Source organism: Anastrepha obliqua, chromosome 1, assembly GCF_027943255.1.
Source record: "Anastrepha obliqua isolate idAnaObli1 chromosome 1, idAnaObli1_1.0, whole genome shotgun sequence".
Lineage (NCBI taxonomy): Eukaryota > Metazoa > Arthropoda > Insecta > Diptera > Tephritidae > Anastrepha > Anastrepha obliqua.
Genome location: NC_072892.1, coordinates 166,035,870 through 166,063,214, shown reverse-complemented (window position 1 = coordinate 166,063,214; position 27,345 = coordinate 166,035,870). Strand labels below are relative to the sequence as shown.

General features: G+C 37.0%; 1 long non-coding RNA gene across 1 annotated transcript in view; it reads right to left on the bottom strand.

The window, feature by feature from the left end:
• The window catches only part of LOC129240214 (uncharacterized), a 194,810-nt gene extending 171,128 nt beyond the window's left edge, over positions 1-23,682 (bottom strand). Inside the window, exon 1 of the long non-coding RNA XR_008582038.1 lies at positions 23,079-23,682. This is a non-coding gene — a long non-coding RNA (uncharacterized LOC129240214). The remainder of the gene's footprint in view (positions 1-23,078) is intronic.
• Positions 23,683-27,345: the final 3,663 nt, after the last annotated feature.

The following is a 27,345-nucleotide window of genomic DNA, read 5'->3' as shown; positions in this document are numbered from 1 at the left end:
AGCGATGAACTAATCACCATCAGGACCAAGCAAGAAGGGGTTGTTCTTTCTCCGCTTGGTCGTAGGCTCTCTACTAGCGGAGATGCAGGACCTCGGCTTTCATGTTCAAGCATATGCGGACGATCTCTGTGCGCACGCTAACATCGGATAAATCCCTAAGCAGGCTTTGCGCGAAAGTGCAGAAGATTCTTGACAAAATCGATGACTGGTGCATGAGACAAGATCTTTCCGTTAATCCGAACAAAACAACCATAGTCTTGTTTACGAGAAAACGGAAATTGGATGGGCCCAGTCTTCCAACACTGAAAGGTGTTACACTTGGTCTTTCCGATGAAGTTAAATATCTAGGAGTAATCTTGGATAAGAAGCTGACTTGGTAGACACTCGTTTCACTGAAGGTGAATCGCGCATTAAGGATTTTTCAGGATTTTCCGCAGAGCCTTTGGTTAAACCTGTGGTCTGAAACCTGCTGTGGTCCTATGGATATACACAGCACTTATCAGACCAATCATCACTTACGCTTCTGTGGTCTGGTGGCGACGGAGCATGGTTAAGTCCACAATCCGGGAACTATACAGGCTGCAAAGAAGTGTATGTTTTTGCATCACGGGTGCCATGAGTACAACCTCTGGTGATGCCCTAAATGCTATGCTTGATTTGCTCCCCTTGGATACAAAAGGAAGCTATAAAAGCAATGTGTAGACTCCATAAATATAGTTTCTGGCGCGAAGACTAAACTTCGGGACGCAGAGAAATCTTTATGTTGCTATCTGAGCAGTATCCACTGTTTTTGGCACCTAAAGACGACCTGATTGGTGTCACGCAATGGAGCAATCCAGAATGCATGCAGGGTGGTTTGACGGATATTTACTTTACCGATGGGTCCAAGAATGAAATAGGGTCTAATAATAAGTATCACTATGCTATGGGGGAAATGGCAACTGTTTTCCAAATGGAGAGGAGATGGAGCGGGAAACAGATTGGAGTTTTCAGTGATAGTCAGGCTGCGCTGAATGCCCTGGAGAAAGCGAAGCAAACCTCAAAGATTGTTCAAGAATGTAAGAAGAAGTTTTATTCTGTCGCAAGTCAAAACATGCTTATATGGGTTCCATATGTGGATCAGCGGTTACCTTGCAGGGACCAGATAATCGGAACCAGTTCTGAAGGAATCATGAATTGGCGCTCATGCCGGCAATCCACAGAACTGCAAGTGTTTTGTGAGAAGACCGCATAGAAAACTGTGAAATTTTCTACTAAAACTTGGAACGAAAGACGTTCGATTGATGGTCGGTATCATTATAGGACACAACTCATGGGGTCAGCCGATGACCACCATTGAAATCATTGAGGACCCAATGTCATGCTTGGAGGAGGCGGATAGCACTGAGCACTTTCTCTGTGAGTGTCCTGCCTTTGCTAGAGCATGGCTACGAGGTTTGGGTTCCGATGTCGTAAGAATGCGTAATATTGGTTCTCTAAAACTGGAGAATATTTACAGATTTGCCAAAGAGTCTTGAAAATTCTCACAAGATTAACTATCTCTGTATCTGACTCTATTCTCTCCTATCTCTTTCTCTGATACTTCTCTCCTTCCCTCCTTGACTATTATCCCCTTTCCAGAGTTTTAAATACAACGGGCTTTTTAGCCTGAGTATTTCAGGAGCCACCAAATCTCCTGATGCTCCTTGGCTTCACCTTTTCAAATTTCACAATTTCACATGGGCGAGTTCGCAAATCTCCAGCTGCTCTAAACTACGAATACTCAGCTCATGTAAGAAGTCAGTATTGTTATACGGAAGTGAAACAAGACCGGTCTCTAACACCATCACATAAAAAGTCTACAATCTTTCGTTAACAAATGCCTTCGCATTATCTGTAGAAAATTCTGGCCAAACGCCATCTGCAACGAGCGCTGTGGAGATCAATGAATGACGAGCCCATCCTATGGAAAATCAAATACAGAAAGGGGCGATGAATAGGTCACACGCTTAGAAAACCACCAGATAGCACCACGAGAATGGCTCTGGACTGGAACCCGCAAGGCAGCAGAGGTCGCGGTCGGATGTAGATTCCACCATTACATGGAACGGTGCAAAAACAACAGCCCAGAATCGTGTACGGTGGATCGTCCTATGCCCTCGAGCGAAGTGAACAGGGTAACAAAAATAAGAATGCACACAGTGAGGATTAGATGAACACAAATTTTGATGAAATCAATCACTTGCGCACGGCATTCCACAAATACATCCAATCATTACTTCAAGAATACTACATCGTCCAAACAATCAATCGACGAACAAAGTATAAATGGGCGAGCATTAAATGAAAGAGGAAGTATAATTGAATAGCAGAACTTGAATTTAATGATATGAGTAATTTTCAAAAATAAAGTCACCTCATTATTGGAGCCCAAAGCACTGCGAGCTCTATAGTTTCTTGTCTCTATTACTTGATCGCAAATCTATAATCAAAAGGCGTCTAAGGAAGCTGAGTACTTCTTCAGGTTTTTGCTTCATATCAGCAATAGAGTTAGAGTCACACCACAAAGGTATACAAGTATTCATCTTGCGAGAGCAGCATATTTAGGGAATGTGCTCTAGTATTTTCTATCGCAAAAATGACAGACATTTGGCTTTTAATTCTCCTCTTCTTCTTAATTGGCGCAATAACCAATTTACGGGACCTTGGCCGAGCGCCCCTCGGTTCTTTCTCGTGGTAATCGGCGCCAGTTGGACACGCCAAGTGAAGTCAAGTTCTTCTCCACTTGATCTTTTCAACGCAGAAGAGGCCTTCCTCTTCCTCGACTACCACCAGCTGGTACCGCATCGAATACTTTCAGAACCGGACCGTTTGTATCTATTCGGACGACATGACCCAGCCAGCGTAACCACTGGATCTTACGGTTCATTGTTCTATCGCCTGCGATCCAAAAACCTTCCGCTCCCACTCTTTCTATCAAATACTCCAAGGGATGTCTCATCGGATGTTGTGATCGTCGAAGCTTCCGCTACATACGTTACAAGGATGGTTGTATGTGTAGAAATCCAGTCCAGCCAGTAGGAAAGTCACTGAGTGCAATTCACTTGGGAGTGGCCAGAACGATTATTCTTAATATGGTCCAAGCAGCTCACAACTTCCGAGCTGAGCCCAAATATCATCTGGGTAGCTTCGGAACACCCGTTGGAGAGCAAGCTAATGTGAGAAGGCGAAACAACCCAGGATAGCTGGTTTTGTGCTGGGCTTGAAACCTGCCATGTAATAATGCCCCACAACCTAGATTTTCCCTGCCTCAGGCTGGAAATTGGTCGAAAGTCAAATTTCTTCAGTAAATTGTGCGCCTTGTGCACAAATTTCCGAACATCTGCAACCGGAGCATTCTTGATTTCGTTCGTATCCATTTGATCTCGATGAAAAACGTGCAGAGTTGTCTTTGCCAAGGCAATAGGCCACCAGAGAGAGTCTACACTCTGTCTCATTCCGAATGTGAAATGTGAATTTCTGAGAGTTGGTAATTCAAGTAGTAGTAACCTAAAAGAAAACCTACCAACTTCCCTATGTCTACTGTACGCAAGTTATGCAGTTCCTTATTATAGGTAAAAGGTTTCACAAGCCTTTTGGCTTGACGGAGTTCTAGTGTGACAACCCGGTGGGTTAGTATGGGCTTTGAGTATTCTCCCAACTATTTACCCTGTATTTAGCTCCGGCCTAGTTGATACCACAGTATGGTTCTGGACCGTGAAAACGTGCTTCAGACCACGCCCTAGCGAGTTTATGAGCAATTTTCGTTACCTCTTATTCCAGAGTGACACGGCACGCAGGAAAGTACAATTTTATTTCGTGCACGAAGTTGATTTAAGTTGCTAAGGCATTTGTACACTAGCTTCGACTCCAGAGAAAAAAAGTCAGTGGCTTTAATGCAGCTTGACTGTTCGAGTATATATCTACGGGTACACCCTTGTTGCCCCTCAAGTTTTTTTTCCTTGTTCACTCCCTTAGGGAGCATAGAGCCCCGACAAGACTTAGTCTAGCGTTGGTTTCGTTAGTCTATTTTGATTTCTGACGGGGTAGATGATTAGCATGCCGCTACCAGCCCTAAGTGGTGGAAATGCCCACCTGCCGTTGCTTAGGAACAACGCCTTCGTTACTGCTTGGAGCTCCATCTGTGTTTCACATTTTTCTGTCAGAAGGATCACACAGATGGTTAAGGACTTCGCTAAATTTTGGTGTGTCTCCCACAATGCAAGTAAGGCGCTGACTTTTTTGCGGGAGTAAGGATTGGAAGGATACGGTTTTTGGGGTTGAGGAATGGCATTTTTTTTGTTTTTTGTTTTTAGTAACAAGGAAAATAGGTAAGCTTAGAAAAGTGCGAGGACCGTTCTTTACGTGATTCGAACCAACAACCCCTCGGATGGCAGGCCAGTGCACTTACGCTAGACTACCAAGTTGCCTCTCATATATTTTCTTTGTTTTCTTAAGAGCGCTAAATAAACAAAAATTTATTTAAAAAAATGTTCAATTTATTTCTTATTTATCAACTTTTATTTACTTTGCAACCAGTCAAAAATCACTTATTTTCGCTTTAAATTGGCAGGTTTGACACCAGGGATACCAGCATAGATTGCTTTGTGTATACTTTAAATGTATATATGAATCCATATATATAGATGTATACATATTTTAGCAAGTATAGAAAATTCATACACATGTAAGCCTAGATTTATTAGGTAACACATTTCTCTTAACACAAAAAATGTGCAAGGACCTGAGTGTCGAAGTCGAAGCAATGCTTTAGGCAACAATCGCAAATGCAATAAATATTATCCAAAAATATTCAATGACAGCCTAAAATGATATAGATTTGTATGTATCAAAGTACATATATGAGCGTGCACATAGATACACACACATATGCACACATAATCATACATATACACACATATACACACATGTACATGCATATACCTACGATACAATTTGCATGTCAAAATACATTTTTTGTATTTTCTCTTCCTGTGATTTGTGCATTCAGCAAAAAGGTTTAGAAATTCTTATCTAGAGGGAAAAATAACAAAAACTATTTCAAATTCTAGTACCCCGGAGTTGAAATATGATTGGTAAATTAAAGCAACAAATATTTACGATCGGCCAGGTAGAGAGTTAAGATATTTTTTGTAACTTTGTTAAGTTCATATATAATATTTCAACGCGGTAGGGAAATTAATAATAAAAAATAAAGAATATATTCGACTTGACTCGAATATTATTTTAATTAGAGATGTACGAGTATCCAACAGTAGAAGTGCTCACATATTGAAACTGACCAAATTAATAATGTTTAGCTTTACAATGTAGAGTTTACGAAAAAGATTTAAATTAAAATATAATTCTTATTTTTCACTTTAATTTATATTCGAAAGAATATTTTTGCGAAGAATGTTGCCTGTAATTGAGGATCACAACATCATACCTGAACATCAGTTTGGGTTTGGAGTAAGACATGGTACACCAGAGCAGTGTCACAGGGTCGCAAATATAATTACAGCTGCACTGGAAGAGAAAAAATACTGTTCTGCAGCCGTTTTAGATGTTGAACAAGCATTTGACAGGGTATGGTCCCAGGGACTTCTGTTCAAAGTAAAAAAGATATTACCAGCACATTTCTATCTAGTACTTAAATGTTATTTGCGTGATAGACACTTTTAAGTAATGCACGGGGATGCTTCATCCGAAATATATAACATTAATGCCGGTGTACCCAAAGTGACTTAGGTCCCGTCCTGTATTCTATGTATATTAACAGCTGATATGCCCTATTCAGAAGAAGTAGAAGTACAACTTTTGTGATGATACTGCATTTATCGCTTAAAGCGAGTCTCCTGTAGAAGCTTCATATCTTTTGCCAAATCAACTCCAAATTTTGGAGTCTTGGCTTAACAAATGGAAAATAAAAGTTAATTCGGAAAAGTCTACAAATGTCACTTTTACACTAAGAAGAGAGCAATGCTCTGCTGTATTTTTAAATAATTAACAAATTTCTATTAGGGACAGAGTCAAATATTTAGGGATGCATCTTGATCGACAGAAAATAAAATACGGCTCTACAAAGCTATTCTGATAGAGATCTTTGGAGATCTTGCAGCGTTAATAATCATAAACATTACGACACCTTGTTAATACCTCTTAGTTTATTACCAGGTATTCCTTTTATAAAGAATGAAATTCCAAAATATAGCTCTAGATATCTATAAGGACTATCGAATCACAAAAATCCAGCTGCTATTTGCTTACTAGACACAACCAATGAAAGTATACGGATAAAATGCAACCATATCTTAGACTTGCCATTCCTCTAGTATGAAACTACTCAACTTATAAACCTTCAAGTAAAAATCAAGTAAGTTAATCTTAAGTGAAAATATTAAGATAAATTCCACAATGAATTTAAGCAATCTTCAAGTACTAATGAATTTTAATAATTTAAGAAGGAACAGTACAAGTTAACAAGCTCTTGTGATTTCTATGTAGATTTGTACAAAAGCAAAACTACCACTGCCATTATCTAGATCAAGATCTAATTTGTTGAATGTCTTATTCATAGTAGATAGATTACAAATAAAGTAAGTTTTATAAAAAAAATCTAATTTTTTTTTTTTTTTATTCAAATTAAGTAAAAATAACGTATTGAATCCCTTATTAAAAAAGGAAATATATTGAAGCAAATATTTGAAGAAATTTCATTAGCTTTTGGGTATTCCAGACCTGGGAAAAAGCGGAACTCGACTAGTTCAACAAGGAAGAGAGAGACCTATGAATACGCCATGGACGGTAGTGTAGTCATAGTAGTTTGTCAATGTGTGCTAGTCGATTCTAACATAAACTAAACATCATAAACCCAGCTTAGACATATGGTAAACAAAGGGCTTCGACACATTAGTGATTTTGTTTTGGTATCATATACTTTTGGTTTTGTGAAAATGCCTGATTTTGTGCCGAATAATCGTCATTTGCGGGAAGTGCTGATGTTCCTCTTTTATTCGCAAAAAACGAAAACCGGCGACTGAAGCGCACGGAGAGCTACAAAAAGTTTATGGAGATGCTGATTTAAATGAACCAACATGCCGACATTGGTTCCGTCGCTTCAAAGACGGTGATTTTATTGTTGACGACCGTCCGCGTGAAGGAAATCCAAAAACCTTCGAAGACGCTGAATTGGAGGCATTGCTCAATAAGGATCCATGACAAACGCAAGAAAGGCTTGCCGCAGTATTAGGAGTTACCCGCCAATCCATTTCCAAGCGATTGCATGTTTTGCGAATGATTCAGAAACAGGGGCATGGGTTCCTTATGAGTTAAAAACAAGGGATGTTGAACGTCGTTTTTTGCCTGTGAACAACTGCTCCAGTGGCAAAAAGGAAGGGTTTTCTTCATCGCATAGTGACGGGTGATGAAAAATGGATTCATTACAGCAATCCAAAGAAAAGAAAGCCATGAGGACTGTCCGGCCATGTTTCTATGTCGTCGCCTCAGCCGAATATTCACGATTCGAAGGTTATGCTATCTATTTGGTGAGACCATTATTATTAGAAGGCCATTACGCACTGCGACCAGAGCTGATCTATTGTGAAAGGCCTATTTTGTAACCCTAGAGTTTTGGGCTTCTTAGAAATTTTAGCATAGTTTTGGGTTTGTTGTTGCAAAGATTGCATGGAGATACTATGATACCACCAAGGTGGTGAAGTCTTTGTCTGCCCAACGCAGGACATTCACAAAGCACATGTTCTGAGCTTTCTATGTCCATTTCGCAAAAGCGGCAGACATTGGTCTCGGATAGACCAATATTATTTAGATGGTACCTCAGGCTGCAGTGACCTGTAAGGTATCCTGTTAAAAGACGCAGATCTACTCTGTTTAGTGAGAGAAGTTTGTCAGATATTCCTTTGTTGGGACTTAGGAATAGTTTGGCTTGACGCTGACCGGCACAGTTTAGCCAGTGTGCGGCAAGTTTTCTTTCCTCCCATTTCCTAAGGAATTCATTAATGTGGCCTTTTGTCAGTCCACAGAAAGGCTCAGGACCAATGAGTTGCATATTTGCTCCTTGTTTTGCAAGGTCATCAGCCATTTCATTTCCCTCATGTCCTTCAAGTCCCAGAATCCAGCATAGTGTTACTATGTTGAGGTTTCCTAACGTGTTTAGAAGGTTTAGGCAATCATTTACCAATTTAGGAAGATAGTTGTTGATAGAAGGGCTTTTAGAGCCGCTGGGCTATCTGAAAGTATGTAGATGTGAGTACTTCTCATTTTCCTTCTAAGGCATTCTCTCACACATATTTCAATGGCATGTATTTCTGCCTGGAATATTGTTGGGTAGGATCCCATCGGAATCGATTTTTTGAATTTGGGCCCATTCATTCCTGCCCCTGTTCTACCATTTTCCAATTTGGACCTATCAGTAAACCATAGCTGGGAGCCAGGTTTGAAAGTGATAGAGTTAGTTCTCCCGTCTGTTCGTTCATTAATTATAACTTGGAAGTTCCTGAAGAGTATTGGTTTAGGTGATAGTATATCATCCCTATGAAGAATGGGACTATGTAGGAAGTCTTCTAAGATCTTTAAATGTCCTTTCATATCCCCACTTTTAAGTTCAGATATACCTTTTAGTCTTAAGGCACTCGAGCGAGCTTCCCTTTCAATTAGAATTGGAAGCGGTGGTATGTTCAGGAACACACCCAATGCATCCGTGGGACATGTTTTCATAGCCCCTGTAATACCAACACATACCAGGCGATGCAGTTTGCTTAATTCGTTTGCTGCCTTTCTTTGCTTGACCTTGGGCCACAATGCTAAGGATGCATAAGCGACTATGGGTTTCACAACTGTGGTGAATGTCCAGAAGGTCATTCTAGGGTTTAGTCCCCATGTCTTACCAAAAAGCCTTGTACAGGCAAAGAATGCCCTTGTGGCTTTTGAAGTAACTCTCACAATATGGGAATTCCACGTAAGCGTTTTGTTAAGACTAACGCCAAGATAGTTCGCTTCTGTCGAGAGTTCAAGCGAGACCAAGTTGGTGTTATTTATTATGAACTGTTAAAACCAAGCGAAACCATCACTGGGGATCGGTATCGACTTCAATTGATGCGATTGAGCCGAGCACTGCGCGAGAGGCGATCGCAATACGCCTAGAGGCATGAAAAGGTGATTCTATAGCATGACAACACTCGGCCTCACGTTGCCTAACCCATTAAAACCTATCTGGAAACACTGAAATGGGAAAGCCTTCCCCACCCGCCATATTCTCCAGATGTTGCGCCGTCCGATTATCACCTGCTCCGATCGATGGCACATAGTCTAGCTGACCAGCAGTTCCATTCATATGAAGACATAAAAAAATGGCTAAATCCGTGGATAGCCTCAAACGATGAACAGTTTTACCGTGACGGTATACGAGATCTACCAGAAAGATGGGAAAAAGTATTAGCCAGCGATGGGTAATACTTTCAATGATTCACTTGTAGCCATGTTTTCAGAAAAAAGTTGTACTTTCATCAAAAAAACAGCGAGAACTTTGTTGTGCACCTAATAAAATGACCAAAAACTATAGTTACAACAAACATGAGTAATTTCGGGACAAAAGTAACGAAATGTCGGTATAGACAATCAGTTATTACATAGTATTTTGTTTCCTTGTTCACTCCTCTCGGGAGCATAGGACCTTGAGAAGACTCAGTCCTGCGTTGGTTTCGTTAATCTATTTGATTTCTGACAGGTCAGGTGATTAGCATGCCGCTACCAGTCCTAAGTGGTGGAAATGCCCACCTGTCATTGCTTAGGTACAACGCCTTCTAACTGTTTAAAGCGCCATCTGTATTTCACATTTTTCTGGCAGAAGGATCGCACAGATAGTTGAGGACTTCGCTAAAATTTTGGTGTGTCTTTTTTGCTTCTCTTTTTAGAAAGGGAAAGTAGGTAAATTTGTAAAAGTGCGAGGTACGTGCTTACGTGGGATTCGAACTCACAACCTCTGGGATGGCAGGCTGGTGCACCTTCGCTAGACTACCGAGGCCGCCTCATTACATTTACATTACAGTTTATAACTCCCATCAGGGCACCGATCTTACAGAGAAATGCATTTCAATGTCAATCAAAATAATCCTCTTGGAATAAAATTCATTTTGAAAAGACCATTGATGCACACGCTGGTGCCTAATAGTTGAAGAAATGCTGCTCTTGCGATACCCTCCATAGAACTTATTTTGTTTCTCCGCAAGGCCCAGCAGAAGCTCAAAAAAATTAACAAATAAGGGTATATAAAAAACTGTATTTCTAAGAAGAATCGATAATATTTTCACTTTCTGAGGCAAGAAAGAACGCATCTCTCGCAAGCTTGAGTCACAATTTTTCATAATCATACCCCATTTTTTCCGCGTAAAAATTCTTAGCAAATTCAGTTAATTAAATTTTTCCTGTCAACATTCCTCGTTCGCCACTTTGTATTCATTTTTTTCTGTAAAGTGAGATGCTACCTCGATTCATAACTCAACCTCGCCCAAGTGAACTCAACTTAGTAGTACAACTTGCCGACGTTTTGTTTCCTTTTTCTTCTTCTTCCGCTTTCAAGGAATGCAGCATCAGCAGTGGCGCTCAAATCGCACAACATTACTGCTAATTGGATTAAGATGTTTTACTCCTAAGCCTTTCAAACAAATTGCCCAACATTAAAGTGTGCTGTGGCACTGGGCTGTCCTAAGAAACGCCATACGCACACACATACAAATGCATACGCAACAGACGAAAGGGCTCCACGCAGTCAGAGAGACTAAGTTTTTAAAAGGATTAAAACACTGAGCTAAATTTTTGCTACTTTACGTCAAAAGTGGTGCAAAGAAGAATTAGAGATGAAAAATAATGAAAAAAAAAATTAGTAAGAAAGGCTAAATTCTGTTCGAACCAAACTTTATATGCACGCGCACATTTTAGAGAAATTTATTTTGACTGGCTGTTAATTTCTGGAATCAAAATGAAATTTTAGAAAATGAAAGTTATTGCTTGTTACATTGGAGGTTGGGAAGGAATTTTCATCTTGGCAAATAAAAAGTGGGCGTGGTTTTATTACTTTTTGTATATCCCAATGAGATGGGGGAGCAAAACATGGTCCAAGTCAGGGCGAGTTTCATTAAGTCCTCATCGAGATAGACGAATTTACCAAAAAGTGGGCGTGATTCTTTAGACTTTTATTTGCATTGTATCTATTTTTTTAGATTTATTATTTGTAAAAAATTTGACTAACTTTTATTTTTTTGAAAAGTGCCGTTATCTTTCGACCATTTTCAATACCAAACTATTCGGGACAAAGGGCAATATGTGTACCAAGTTTTATGGATCAAGATATGGATAGTTGTCTACGCAGACAATGTAGTCATCATGATGAAAGGAAAGTTTCTCTCGACTATCAGCGGGTGCGGTAGGCCATCCACCCATTCACCTTTTATTAGATTTATTTATTTTAGATTAACGAACCCACAACATATAATAGACACCCATTGATTGTGCAATTGTGGGCAATATGCGAGTTGCCTGATGAACTGGAGGAAGGCGTGATCGTGAAAATACCTAGGAAAGGAAATCTGACAGAATGAAAGAAATCGAGGGGCATTACCCCGCTCTGTATGGTTAATAAAATAATCGCGCAAATAATAAACAAACGACCCTCAGCGGTGCTGCAACCAGAACTCAGACAGGAACAGCCGGACTTCAGAGCCAACCGCATCATGCATGGACCACCTCAACAGTCTTCGCGCTATCTTTGAACAGTCAGTTGAGTGGAGGACCCCGTTCTACCTCGTCTTTATAGATTTCGGAAAAGCGTTCGATACTTTACATCACGGCGCTATTCGTAGGGCCCTCGAATGCAAAGGGGTCCCTTCGAAATTGATTAAATCATCGAGGAACTTTACAAGGACACGAGCTTTCGAATAATGCACGAAAAACTTCTGGGCAACAAAATTAAAATATCAGCAAATTACGACAAGGATGTGTTCTCTCGTCACGTCTCTTTAACATCGATTTGGTGGTTGTCACGAAAAACGTCTCATCATCTGGGGGCGGTATTACCTGGGGACTGCAAGGGCGCCTAGCTGATCTTGATTATGCAGATGTCACCTGTCTGTGGCAGCGAAGATTCACGCAGTGCGAGAAGCAGCTGGGGAGCCTGAACGCTCAATACCAATATCCAGAAAACCAAAGTCATGCCCATAAACATTAGAGAATATGTAAAATTTCAAAGATGCGCAATCTTTCTGCCAAGACCGAACTAGTTTTGTTCACTAGAAGATATAAGATACCGAATTTTCAGTAATCGTTCATAGATGGAGTAGCACTAATCTTATCAAACGAAGTGAAGTATCTTGGCATAATTCCAGACTCAAAGCTTTCTTGAAAAAGGAACACCAAGGAAAGCATGAAGAAAGATTGTAATGCACTCTCCATCTGTAAGAGAACATTTGGCAAAGAATGGGGTCTGAAACCATATATAAGCCACTGGGCATACAATATGATCGTCAGACCCATTTTTACGTATGGAGCTTCCGTGTGGTGGGAGGCGGTGTAGGCACAATGCTAGCTAACGAATCTCAAAAAATACCAACGGGGAATAACAGGTGCTCTCCAATCGAGGGCTCAGTTGGCGCTGGAAGTGATCTTACATATCCCAGCCATTTGATAAAGGCATAGCGACCAAATCTGTTTCCAGGATTAAAGCAGCAGGCCGGCTTAAAGAAAACATGCACGGTCCTGCATCGGTTCTACTATCTGTGGAGTACTTTCAAGACGCTTCGAAAACACATTATCTGGTTCCCAAGTTAGATCTGCACAAAGACTATAAAATACGAACACCCACCAGAAAGGATTGGCAGGCCAGAGACAAATGAGATGATAGGGTTTACCATATTTATAACGACGGCTCAAAGATGGCCAATGGCACCGGAGCGGGTGTGTACTTGGAACAATTAAATTGCTCCTTTAAACTCCCAGACCGGTGTGAAGCCTTCCAAGCTGAGATCTAAGCTATAGAAAAAGCAGTGAAAGACCATAAGACTAATAGACTGACCTCCAGCAAACCTTACCAATTTTGTTAATAGTCAAGCAGCGATGATGGCACTGGCCTAAACGCCATAAATTCAAGATATGTTAAAGAATGCAGGAGGTCACTCTTGTTTACCCAACAACACAACACCAAACTTTGCTGGATTGCTGGGTCCCCGGCCACTCTGAAAGAGCGGATGAGTGTGCAAGGAAAGGCTCTGAGCTTGACCTTCAGCGTGTGGACATAAGCAGAAGAAACGAACTATACACTGCGATTGACTTGAGCGTAATCGTGGAAGGAGGTCTCTGACTACTAACTGCAGGGTCTCTGAAGCGTTCTGGCTAAAACTGCATCTTGAAAGGATAAAATATCTGTTTGGATACAACAGATCAACTACCAGCGTCCTCACAGGTGTTATAATGGGTCACTGCGCCTTTGGCAGCCTAGCCAGTAGTATGGGGATACCTCACAATAACTTGTGATGGAGTTGTTGAGATGAGGAAGAAATTGACACGGTACAACAACTCCTCTGTGAATGTCCTGCACTTCAAAGAAGCCGATCCAAATATCTCGATGATTATTTCTTTGAAGACCCGGGAAATTACAAAATGTCACAGGGGAGAGATTAGTTACTCTCTTAAAAAGACCTAAGTGGTTTCAGCAACTTAGTTAGGGGATGAAAATCAAATGCAGGTAAATCAATGGGCCTTAGGGCCACCGAGTGTCTTCTCTTAGACAAGCAACATGGCTAAGTTAAACAAACCTCACCTCCGGTGCGCACGGACAGACGAATAAGCACGGCCAGATCGCCTGCTCCCAGTAATCTGAGCATTTCTTTATCTCTCTCGCGTCCTTTGTGCTTCATGCATACAACCGTTATGTGGACAAAGTTATAATACCCTTGTGCACAAATGCGCGGGTATCAAAAAAACTGAAGAAAATTCAGAGACAAACACAGGTAACAGAGTGTAAGTGGTGGCAACGATGGAAGAAGCAGCACAATGCATCAAAAAAAGCGAAAAAAGAAGAATCCGTAAACATTTTATGTTGCTGTTGTGCAAAAATATAGTGAAAAAGCGTGGCAATGGCGGCGATCTGGGTGAACGGCGTAAATGATAATAATGCCGATGATGAAGTTGTTGTTGTTGCTGCTGATGGTGATGATGATAGTGGCGCACTTTGTGAACTGCGCGTGGCCCCAGCATGTCAGTAACGTACAGCGCCAATGCGGCTACATCTTAGTTATTTGCTTGCTTTCCACTTTTACCGGAATTGCACTTTATTTCGCTCATTTCTTTTTTGCTTATTTAACTACTACTCTTTATTTTGCTTTGTGTTTGTTTTTTTTTCGTTCACAACTTTTCATTTTTTTTTCGTTCACATTTTTTTTTCCTTTTTTTTGTTGTACTTTTCATTTCTGTTTATTCACGCGCAACCATCAGCTTTCCTCACTGTTCCGCTTTGCTTTTACCCATTTAAAGTACATTTTGTGGCATACTTTCGGGCTGTAAAGCATGTGATTCGGTACGTAAGCTGATGGGTTGACAGCTGGCGCTTAGTGTGAGCGAATGCTACGAAAATCGATGATTTTGGTATGTGAAAAATACATAAAAAGCGGAGTGTAAAGAAGTGTAGCAAAAAAGTGGAAATACGAACAAAAAAAACAAAATGTATGCGAAAAAGGTGAAAAGGTATGGAACTACGTGACCAGTGTTCACCTTAAAGCAGACAAACTAGAAAATTTAATGAGTGTAAATTAAATGTGTTGTTGAAGGTGTTGCGTAACTTAAATAGCTGAGAGTTAAAAAAAAGAGTGCATATCTGTGCATTTTCTTATGCTTGAGGAATAGGGCAGCCACTCATTCAGGGATAATTTTTTGTAAGTGCAATTGAAATGGAATTACGGGTGAAAAAGTAATAGAGGAGAATTTGTGTGGAATACATTTTTCAATTTCAAGTTATTCAATATTACATAATTACATAATAAGTACATTAATACATACACACATAATGAGCTGTTGATAACGATCAAAACTAACGACGTGGCAGTGAAAAAGTGCCTAGTAACTTTATGTTTTAAATTTTTAAATAAAAAAAAATTTTTTTTAAATTTTATTTCTTATTTTTTACCAGTTTGTCGTACGCATATTTGGAGTATTTTTATTCAATTTTTTCATTTTTGATTGTTACGAGTATTTAAAAAACAAAATTGGGCTATGCGCTACTTTATACATTTACATTAGGGTGCATAAAATTAGGTGGAACTATGTTTTGTTTTTTTATACCGTTCTACCATATTCGGATTCTACACGAAATGATAAGTCCATCAGTAGGGACGATGTGAACAGTAGATGAGATAGTCTTGGGAGCTTTCGAGAGAACAATTCTCCGTAAGATCTTTGGTCCTCTCCACGTTGGTAAGGTGTATTATGGACGGTGGAACAGCGAGCTGTATCGGTATGACTCTGTATAGGGACATGGAAATAGTTAGACTTGACCATGTCACCTGTATGTGCGACGACGTTACAGCAAGGGGATCCCACAATACTGTATCCCAAAGAGGAAGACAAGGAAGGGAAGTCTTAGAAGGACCAAGTACTGCAGAACCTATCAGCGCTCGAGATTTATAACTAGCACTAGCGAGGGCAGGGCAGGAGCAAATGACAGACTATTTTGGTTTCGCCCAAAATCTGGATTTGGTTGTAGCGCCACCTTAGTAAGTAATTTAGAAACAGCAACAACGCAAAAAGAAGATGAAGTCAAAAAAAATGTTCAGCACTTCGAATTACCTAATAAAACATCAGGGTATTAACAGGCAAAAACTCAGCGATTCAAATTCTGTTTGTGTTTACTTTTTTGCTTGTTTTAAGAGATAAACAAGATAAAATAATTATTTCATAGAGAAAAATATTCGCGATTTTCTTAAATAATTCATTGAATCTATATGTAATTGCTAGTAGCTCTTTTCAGTTAAGCGTAAATATTTTACTAAAAGTGAAAATCAAATAACATTATCAGTATTTTTACTGCATTTTTTTTCAGTAATCAGTAAAAGTTTACTCATAATGCAGATTAAATTTCATTACCAGTAAAATTGTATTGCTTACTGCTATTTGTAATGCAGTAAAAAAATATATAATGCGGTGTACCCATCTGTGATTTCCTTGATTTTCCATTGATAGTAGCCCTCAACTCAAGCAAGCTGAGTTTATGTAGAAAACTATAAGCAAGCTGAAACTTTGCTGTTGTCATAAAATTATTGGTGCAGTTTTGTTGATATGAATCAAAAACACTTTAAGATTCTCTTTCCCTTGGCAAAACAACGAAATTTATATCATTTCAAATTCATTACAGAACTTGTGTGCTTAAAAGTATGCCTGCTCTCTTCACTTTGCTCTAAATTTATTTGAGTCACCGAAGGAAAATTTTTTTTCTTGAAATCGTAAGAAATAAATGTTTAACAAAAAACACTGGTGTTTAACAAAAAACACGCAGTTGATGAAACGTAAATTTTATTAGCTTCCCAGTTAATTTTTGCGCTATTTGCCATAAACATTTTCAAATACGGCGCCATTGTGGAAATATTTAAATACCTGGCACTTAATTATCAATTGTTCTACATATATGTGGTCTAGTTTTTGGTCATATTTTTTGCTTCAAATGATTTGCTTAAGATTTGTCAGTAACTAGAAAATAATTTATGTAACATTAAAAATTAAATAACGGCGGCTGCTGTAGCCGAATCAGTTGGTGCAGGACTTCTAAACTCCGGGTACGAAATACCAATTGACAGAAAAAGTATTTTCTAAACGCAGTCACGCCTTTGCAAGCCTCCTCATAAAAATATCTCCAGTTTGGAGTCGGCTTGAAACTGTAGGTCCCTTCATTTGTGGAACCAACATCAAAATACACATTGAAAATAGGAAGAGGAGATTATCCAAATACCCTTTAAAATGCTTAAGTGCCTTACTAGGCTTTGGTCTATATTCTAGAAAATGCAAATTATTCATATTTTAGTAAAGGACTCAAAGACTCTGAAAAACTTGGTAAATTTATTATGGTGCACGAAAAGTATGGAGTGGCGTTTTTTATTATTTTTGTGATATCTTTTTTATTTTGTTAAGGGGGGAGCCTGGTGTAGATGAGGTCTAAAATTTGCATCTCTTTGCGATTTTTTTGTTAAGGAAAAAATTAATTTAGCACTGCAAAGTTTTTTCTATCTTTTAAAGAACATTTAAAAAGTATAAAAAATTTTTGTACTGGTCAAAATAAGTTGAAAAAAATGTTTAACATAGAAATTAGTAGAGCCTTGCAACGCTGGAGTTTCCAACTGGCGTACAAGATACAGCTCGTAATTATTATCTAAAGCAAAAAATTCAAATGAATTTCTAATTATCATGATTCTTTATTCCAGATGAACTAAGAAAACTGAGAGAAATTCCAAAACTTCAACTTTTTGGAGGTTTTAAAGAAAAACATGTCTTTCTATAAAAAAAAATTCACTTCAACTTGGTATAAAAATCTTTAAAAATTTTTTTTTATCTATTTTGCTAGTTCAAATAGAAGAGAATTTAATACTGAAGGGAACAAGCTATGATTCATTTCAAAAAGTTCATTAATTTTTTTTTCATTCATGTACGCCAATTCAAAGAAATCATAAAAATGAAAAGTCGAGAAAAGAAGATAAAGTTTGTACTATAGCTGTCCGGTCGCAGCGTAACTACCTAACGCTCGCCTACCTTTGGCTTTGTATCAACGGAAATATTGAGAATTAGGCTCTGTAACTTTGTGTGAATACTCTGAAATATATTAGGAATCGCTTAAAACGAAAAAAAATTGATTTTTTCGACCTTATAAACCAGGCTCCCCCCTTAACTTGAATTACTATGTTTTATTTTTTAATAAATGTAGCATTTAACCTAAAAACTTGATAGCATTATTCTGCAAGCAATCAAAACTGCATGAAAGTGGTAAACATTTAGCCAGTTCAGCGCGCCACTGTATTTTTATATTTTATATATTTATTGCATAACTTTAGGCAAATAAAAGCTGTGCTCTTAATTATGCAATGCTTTCCAGTTAAACCAAGTGGAAATGCAAAACTTCGCATACTTCAAATCGGTTTACAAAATTCACCATAGTTAAATTAACGCTTAAAAACTGGTTTAAGGGAATGGATTCCCAATGTATAAGTATATTACTATATAAAAACAATGAGCTGTACTTTTTGTTTTTGTTAAGTTTTCATTGCGACTTGTTAGGCATTATTTAAAGCTAACAAGCAGTTTATAGTGAGTTTGCATAAAACAAATTAGTTTTGGGATACTCTTACTACTTACTGGGGTACTTAAATATTATGGAAATAAATAAAATATTGTTTTTTTTTAATGGACCAAATTTTGTGGTTTTCTGCTTTTTGCGCTTAAGTCTTCTTCTCCATTTATTTGTGTCAGCAAGGATGGAGGCCTGTTTATGTAATTTTCAGCAGACTCTATAAGAGACTTGGCGACGTATGAATACATTTTGCCTCGAATTTCACAAAAAAAAAATAAATGCATAAAATTATGCAGCGACGGCATAAAATATTGAATTTACTCAGATGGAAAAATTTTCTATAAACTAATGATTGAAATCACAATGTCTATTTATGTAGGTGTAAAACGTAAAAATACTAAAAAAAAGTATAAAATGAAAGAGTAAAATTCTTTTAAAGAAAAAGTACAAATCTTTTAAAAAAGGATAAAAAAATAAAATTAGTATGAAAAAGTAAAAATTGTGTAAATAATTAAAAAAAAGTATATAAAGGAAAAATTTTATGAAAAAGTAAATTTTTTTAAAAAAGGTTAAAAAAGTAAAAATTGTGTAAATAAGTTTAAAAAAAGTATAGAAAAGAAAAATTAGTATGAAAAAGTCAGAATTCTATAAAAAAGTAAAAATCGCTTAAAAAAGGAAAAAAGGATAAAAAAATAAAATTAGTATGAAAAAGTAAAAATTGGGTAAATAATTAAACAAAAGAGTATAAAAAAGAAAATTTGTATGAAAAAGTAAAATTTTGTTTAAAAAGGTTAAAAATGTAAAAATAATATGAAAAAGTAAAAATTGGGTAAATAATTAAACAAAAAAGTATAAAAAATAAAATTTGTATGAAAAAGTAAAATTTTGTTTAAAAAGGTTAAAAATGTAAAAATAATATGAGAAAGTAAAAATTGTGAAAATAATTAAACAAAAAAGTATAAAAACGGAAAAATTTTTTTAAAAAAGGTTAAAAAAGTAAAAATAGTGTGAAAAAGTAAAAATTGTGTAAATAATGAAACAAAAAAGGAGAATTTGTTTGAAAGAGTAAAATTTTTTTAGAAAAGGTTAAAAGAGTAAATTTTTTTTAAAAAAGGTCAAAAAAGTAAAAATAATATGAGAAAGTAAAATTGTGTAAATAAGTTCAAAAAAAAGTATAGCAAAGGCAAAATAGTATGAAAAAGTAAAAAATGTGTAAATACGTTAAAAAAAGTATGATCTGTATAAAAACTAGTATGAAAACGTAAACATCGTTTAAAAATAATAACAAGTAAAAATACTACGATAAAGTAAAAATTGTACAACAAAGTAAACATTTAATAAATAACAAATAAATATATAAACATAAAAAATAGCAAAATGTGACTTTGCATTCATTGCATAATTTTAAGCACCGTATACAACAGCAAAAGTTTGCCAATGAGAAATTAACAAAATTATGAGTGAATATTTTTAAAATAATTTTTTTTTATTCAATTACCATCCCTGGATTTTACATAATTCGAGTATAGGTATGTGTGATATAAAAAGTTTTCCAATAACAGATGAAACAAGTGAAAGAATTGCGCTATCGAGAGATGATTAACGACTTTTTATGGCCAGAATTGGATGGTATCGATTTGGACAACGTTTGTTTTCAACAAGATGGCGCTACGTGTCACACTAGCAACGAAACCATTGAGCTTTTACGAGAAAAGTTTCCGGACCGTGTTATCTCTGGAAGAGTGGATCACAATTGGCCACCGAGATCTTGTGATTTAGCACCTTGTGACTTTTTTCATTGGGGCCATGTGAAAGAGAAGGTCAGAAGGCCAACAGCCCAGGGTCGATTCAAGACTTCAAAGATGGAATTCGTGAGGCTATCGACATAGGGCAGCTACTTTGCAATTCGATTATGGAAAATTTCATGAAAAGGACATTGTACTGTAAGCTTGGTCGTGCTGGTCATTTGCCTGATGTTATTTTCCACTATTTTTCCTCTTTATAACGAAATAAATATCCGATCATTCATATTAAAGAGTAGCATTTTTCTTTGAATATCAAAATAACACTTCTTATTGGAAAACCTTTTAGTAAAATGTCCCTTTTTATTCATTGCATAATTTTAAGCACCATATGCAACCGAAGTTTGCCTTAATTTCCTAACACAAACTAGCAAAAAAATGCTGCTTAAAATTATGCAATGAGAAATTAGAAAATTTATGAGTCAATATTTGTAAATAATTTTTTTTTTTTTTTCATTTACTATTCATGGATTTTACATAATTATAGAGTACTAGTTTTAACCCGCGGCCCCGCTCGCGTAGGAGTAGTTTTGAGGGATTTAGGATATGTATGTAAAAGAATTACAAACAATAATTTCATAGAAAATAATTTTTTATTAATAACCATAATATTACAATACCCGACATCCGTTGCTATGCCTCGTTGAATAAAATCAAAACAACCAATCAGAAAAATATCACACAAAATTGTTTTTATTAATTTTCTATCTCAAACCGCGGATTATGAAGTCTAGAGTGTGCTATAAATAGTGGGGAATAGGGAACACTAAGATTTTTTAGATTAAATTTAAGCAAATATTCGATTATTAGTGACGAATGAGAATGGTCGCGTGGCCTAGGGGCTGTGGGAAGGGAGTTCCATCATAAAAACATGCCTATAACCTTCATTGGGTGAAAATATGAATATATAAAAATTTTTACGTTATTTGGTGTTGTCGTTTCGTAGTGATGCGCGGACAACGTACAGACATTCACCTATATAGTATAGAATAGGTATGTGTGATATATTATTTTATGTCCTCTATAGTTTTTATATAATTTTTATTTTATTATTATTTTTATTTTTTTTTAATTTTTTTTTTATATTATATTATTTTTATTCTTATATTATTTTCATTTTATATTATTACGTTTTTTATTTATTTATTTTATATTATTATTTTATTTATTAATTTTTTTATATTATTTTTATTCTTATATTATTTTCATTTTATATTATTACGTTTTTTATTTATTTATTTTATATTATTATTTTATTTATTAATTTTTTTATATTATTTTTATTCTTATATTATTTTCTTTTTATATTATTACGTTTTTTATTTTTATTTTTATATTATTTTAATTTTATACTATTATTTTTTGTATTTTTTTTTTATATTATTTTTATTTTATATCATTTCTTTTCCTTTAGCTCCTATTGGCGCATAGGGCGTCACATAGTTACTCTTAAAAATAATAGCATTTGCTGCTTTCGTTATCAGCCACTTCATAAGGCAGATAAGAGTTAGTGTTGGAAAAGTGATAAATAAAAAGTGGTAGCGACTTTTAGGCGCCGACAGTTTTGCAAGTTTTTGTCATTTCAAACAGCACAACAACAAAAACTTTAATCGTTAGCAATTTACGTAACAACATATCTGGTTTGTCTAATGCTGTCAATGTGAGATATACAAATTTGCCTAAAAGTATGCCACGGGATGACTAAAATTCGATTGTGAAAGGACTCTTTGGGGCTACTGTTTTTGAGTTACTGCATCTAAAGTTTTTTTTTTTATTATATTTTTTTTTTACTTGAAATATATTATATAAAATGAAAAACGACACCAAGTAAAATATTTTGTTGACAAAAAACGTACTAGAAATATTTCAACACAGTAACGCGTAGTATAGCGTGTGGAGTAACAGAAATATTTGAGCCGAAATTTACGAAAACAGTTGAACGAGTTGAACTTATGCACCGGGATGTGCAGTAAAAGTTGTCAGTAAGAAGTAAATTTTGAAAAAATTTTAGTACCATTACATTTAAGACATTTTTGCGATATGTGATATACAGTCGCTCACGCCTTATTTGATACACATACGATATTTTTGTAAACAGTGCTATATTTCACAATATAACCTGCGAGGTTCACTATCTGTATGTTTTCATTTTTTTTTTTTTTTTGCATTACAATGAAATGAGTGGACGCTGTTTCGTATGTTATGTCGAGAAATTAAATAAAACAAAATAAATAAAATAACTGCATACTCTGTTTTTCTATTTTCGCAAAATATTACGAAATATAGAATACTTTACAAAAGGAAAATCTTATCTGTATCAAATAAGCTGTGAGTGACTGTATAGTCAATTTGGACTGCATCCAGACATTGATAAATTTATATTACAATAGATTAAATTTTTCAGTCACTACTAACAACGAGCTTCAACAACGAACTAAAAAAGTTTCAATAAACTAAAGCACAAAAAAAAATAAAAAATTTTCAATACCAAAAATGTTTAAATAGTTTTCGAAATACCTGTCAGCTCTCTTATAAATCAATAAAAATTTGTATCGCCATAATTTCAGTTGCTATTTGTGTGGAGTGGATAATTGTGTAACTTTTGAAAGCGCACATTAGTCAATATCAGCGAAAACTAAAAGAAAAAACATCATTCCTACAAGAATTCATATTGAGACCAGCATTTTTCGTAGCAACGAAAAATTCATTACTCTCTAAACCCAAAATGTATAAGCTATTTTTACTACTAATTACTACTTTTACTACTAAGTACTACCTTTTTCTCATTAAGTAGAAATTCATGACAAAAATGTGCGTCTCAAAAGAATTGCACCAACACAAAACCAAAAGTGCATTGCTATAATTACATTAACTAAAACATTCGTACATAGAAAAACATGAATTATCATAGGTGACACACTAACCGGAAAAATGGAAGAAAATAAACGGAAAAAACCGTATTCACTGCGTTTTTCCTCCGGCTTGTGGCTCACTTCACCTCACGTTGCATATGCACCAACCGAAAGGAAAACAAAAATTAACTTCAAATACGTTAACGTCTTCACTGCTTTGGCCTATGGCTTTAGTGCAAACTCTTTACTGCTATAGGCAGAAGAATCAAATCACCAATTCAATAGCATGGAAACGGCAAGACGGCTTCAGCTGTGTGCTGCTGCTATCCCGCTTCGTTCTGTTTCTTTAACACCAAGCAATTTTACTTCGAGTTGTGTGTTAATTTTTTTGTGTTTTTTTTATATAACAAACTGCTTTTTATGCTTCACTTGGCAGCTTGATGTTTTTTTCTCTTTTTTCTTTTTAAATTCAATTTGCGATTACTTTACGCTTTCAATTAGTTTGTGTTTTATTGGCTTGCAATGCAGCAGCTCGTTGGTTGCATTTAGAGACGATTCGATTCGATACGAGTTTAGGCTGTGCGCTGTGCGCCGTGCGATACACTTTTCTGCCTGTCTAACACTGTGCTTCTGATGTTATGTGGCGCTGCTGCTTCGTGCGCACTCTTCTTCTGCCTGGCAGTGGTGCTCCCAAAACTGAAACACAACCCGTCAAGCTAACATACACGTACAGGCATGCATACAAGCATGCAAATATGTGCGTGTGTATATGCGTGCGTTTGTTCGGCTGGTCGTCTGCTCGTTAACAGCGCAGTTGCCGATAAACGGCTGTTTGGCGCAGCAGCGCAGTTAGGTGGCTTTTGGTTTTAGTAGGCGAATGGTTGACGGCGCCACTGTTAACAACAACAGCGCACACACACATAAGCACTCACTCGCGTTACTTCTACCCTCTTATATCATCGTTACTAACGCACATCGTCGACGATGTGTCGCCAAACGTTACCGCTTCCAATCGCTCGCTCATCGCTCAAACGTTCGGCACGAAAGCGCCGAAAAAGTTCGTTCCCTGTCGTGCTCGCGCCCAACGCAGCATACGCAAAGTACACAGCGCTGGCAGTAAGGGCAGTAAACGAAAGGAAAAAAATCGTTTGCAGCATACTTTCCGGCTACCAACGTTGGCGTCAACGTCGGCGCCAGAACGTTACAAGCTTCGTTTGCACGTGTAACCATTCCAATGCTTGACAATCGTGCGCCGCCAAACTCACACACATAAATGCTTTCAAAATGTAAACAACAACAATTCACTCCGAAATGCCGAAACATATGGCTCGCTGAGGAGCAAGACAAAAAAAGAAAAACAAATAAACAAAAACTGTTAAAACAAAAACATTAACATGCGTTTTGAGCAACTACAGTTGCATGCTCTCGCGCTCTCACTTTTTCCTCACGCGCTCGCCATATCAACTGATTTACTTTGCTGTTGGCGTGAATGGGTAAGCAAGCATATTTTTATGATGCTCCTTCCTTAGTGTTAAAGAGAACAGCTACTGTGTTTGCTTTCTTTTTCCCCAAAAACTTGCGCTCGTCAACACTAGAATTGTTATCAACCACTTGATTGTGTACGTGGGATGATATGCGACAGCTGAGCAGGCACTCAACCGTTGTACTCATTTGCGTGAACTATTCTCTCAACTGCACAGCTCAACTTTTACTCAGCGGTCTTTTAAGGGGAACTGATTCATTTTGTAATTTTACTCCAATTTTGCAAGTAGCTCTGAGTATTTATTTTTATTTCACTCGGATATGAGCAATAACGCTTGTTTACGGTTATTTTAATAACATATGCTGGCATGCATAGATTATTTGTAATGACTGAACACAAAAATAAATTATTGAATGTCAAAATATGCTAAACGTCGTTCTTCTAGAATCAATTGCCTCAATGTTAAGCCGAATTGAATTAATTCTTTATTCGAAGGATAACAAGCGTAGAGTTCACCCATCCTCCCGCTATGTAATACTAATATACTGGTATTCCGAAAAATTGTAACTGTCTAATTTGGTATAAATTCTGAATATATTTGAATATTTGAATATTTGAGAAATGTTCTAATGGTTGAAAACATTAATACAGGCCTACTGCTGTTGCGGACGATATATGATATATAGACTAGAAAAATTTCCCACCGAATAGAATGTGGAAGTTAACCCAAGTAAATTAGAAATTATGATTTTTAGAAAAGGCGGCCGGATATCGCAGTTAGAAAAATGGCGTTACAGTGGCGGAGATGTAAGAGTTGCGGCGGAATATCGCTATTTGGGATATGACACAAAAAAAAGGGCATTCGGAAAACATTTCTAAGGCAGAAAGAACGCAGCCAAAGCACGCATTAATTGCACCTGGAAGGAAAGTTTTTTAAGCCGTCTGTAGATCAACACAACTTTATGCTGCCCAAGTGTGGAGTTATACATTTTCGGATGAGTTCAAAAAACGGCAAAGACAATTTATCAAACGGATCCTAAGGATACCATATTTCACGCCAAACTATGCAATTTTGCAAGAAACCACAGATGTAGAAAGCCACTTTTCTACATTGGGCCTTCACATGAAATATATTTCTAAAATTTTACATGAATATAAGGAAAGCAAACTTCGGCATAAATAGTCGCAGTGGCACAGCCTTCACATACACGCAAATACAAATACTCAAGCGAAAAAAAGGGTTCAACCTACATAAAAGAAGGAATGCGGATTGAAGATATCTCAATGATTTTGGAAGCACGATGTGACCTGCCTTTGCCTTTTAAAAAATGTGCAGCCATTTTATCTGGCCACGATACACTGTTTTGCGCGATCTAAAAGCGAAGAAGTGTTTCAGGTCATTAAACGGAATCCGGAATGTCGTTCAGGAAGTCGGTACAAGCCTTTTGGTTGGCCTCTACGGACGCAAAATGTTTTCGTTTCATGGTCAAATGCAATTTTCCGAACAGGTAGAACTGACAGGGAGCCAAATCAAGCGAATACGGAGAGTGATTGTTGGTTAAAATGCGATTTCTAGTCAAAAAATCAGTCACAAAAGATCGATGAGATGGTGCATTATCATGCGCTTATTGCCAGCTTCCTTCTTCGATATTCAGGGCGAATTCGACAAATGCGATGCAACTAACGCTTCAAAACGCTAAAAAGATAGAAAATTGCATTGACGGCTTGGCCCGTTGTCAAGAACTCCTTAAGGACAATTCTCTTGGAATCGTAAAAGCAAATGAGCATCGACTTGAGTTTTGACCTCTCCAAACGCAATTTTTTGGCTCGTGCTGGCTCGTCTGGGGCCTTCCATTCGGCACAGTGACGCTTAGATTCAGGTTTATATTGGAAATACCACGTTTTGTCATCAGTTGCAATGTTGTAAAGGAAGTTCTCATCTTTTCTCGCCTCTTTAATGAGGTCTTTCGAATGTTGAACTCTGAGCACTTGTGCGGAATGAAACGTGCGCAGACCTTTCGTAAGCCCAAACGGTCAGTGAAAACGCCATAAATCGATGTTATGGAGATATTCAACCCGATTCTATGAATTTCAATGATGATTGAACTCCTGCACGAGATAGACAATCATCGCTTTTTTCGTCAATTCAAATGTTTCGGTAAACGTTTTATCGATTTTAAGGCAAAATGTGATATTAGTTTTTTGTTCGAAACTCATTTTTGTACCGATGACACAAAAATACTGACACTTTAGACGCAATAACTTCGCTTCCACTGAACCGAATGTCACCAAGGTTTCACTGGAAATCATCTAAGGATGTAACTTCCAACGCATTAACTCATTGAAAAGGTGGCGCCATCAAAGGCGTGCTCCCTGTTTGGGTGTTAGGCCGAGCTCCTCCTCCTATTTGTGGCGTGCGTCTGGATGCTGTTTCACAAATAGAGGAACCTGCAGTTTCAAGTCGACTCCGAACGGCAGATATTTCTTATGAGGAGCTTTTTCAGTGCAAAAATACAGTCGGAGGTTGGCTATTGCCTGCGGGGCGACCGGATTAGAAAACCCTTTTTCTTTATTTTGGTCTTTCACCGAGATTCGAATTAACGTTCTCTCTGAATTCCGAATGGTAGTCACGCACAAACCCATTCGGCTACGGCTGCCGCCTTTAAAATACTTTTCAATATATGGCATACTAAATTGAACAAAAGCAAGTCAAGCTTAGATGGAACGCCCATGAAAGAAATGAAATTAAAGTATAGAAATATGTATTGGCTTATGGAAAAGGAATCAGCAGTACCCACCAATAATAAAAAATATTTAAATTATATATAAGCAAATTTGGTCCTAATGGTCCTATGG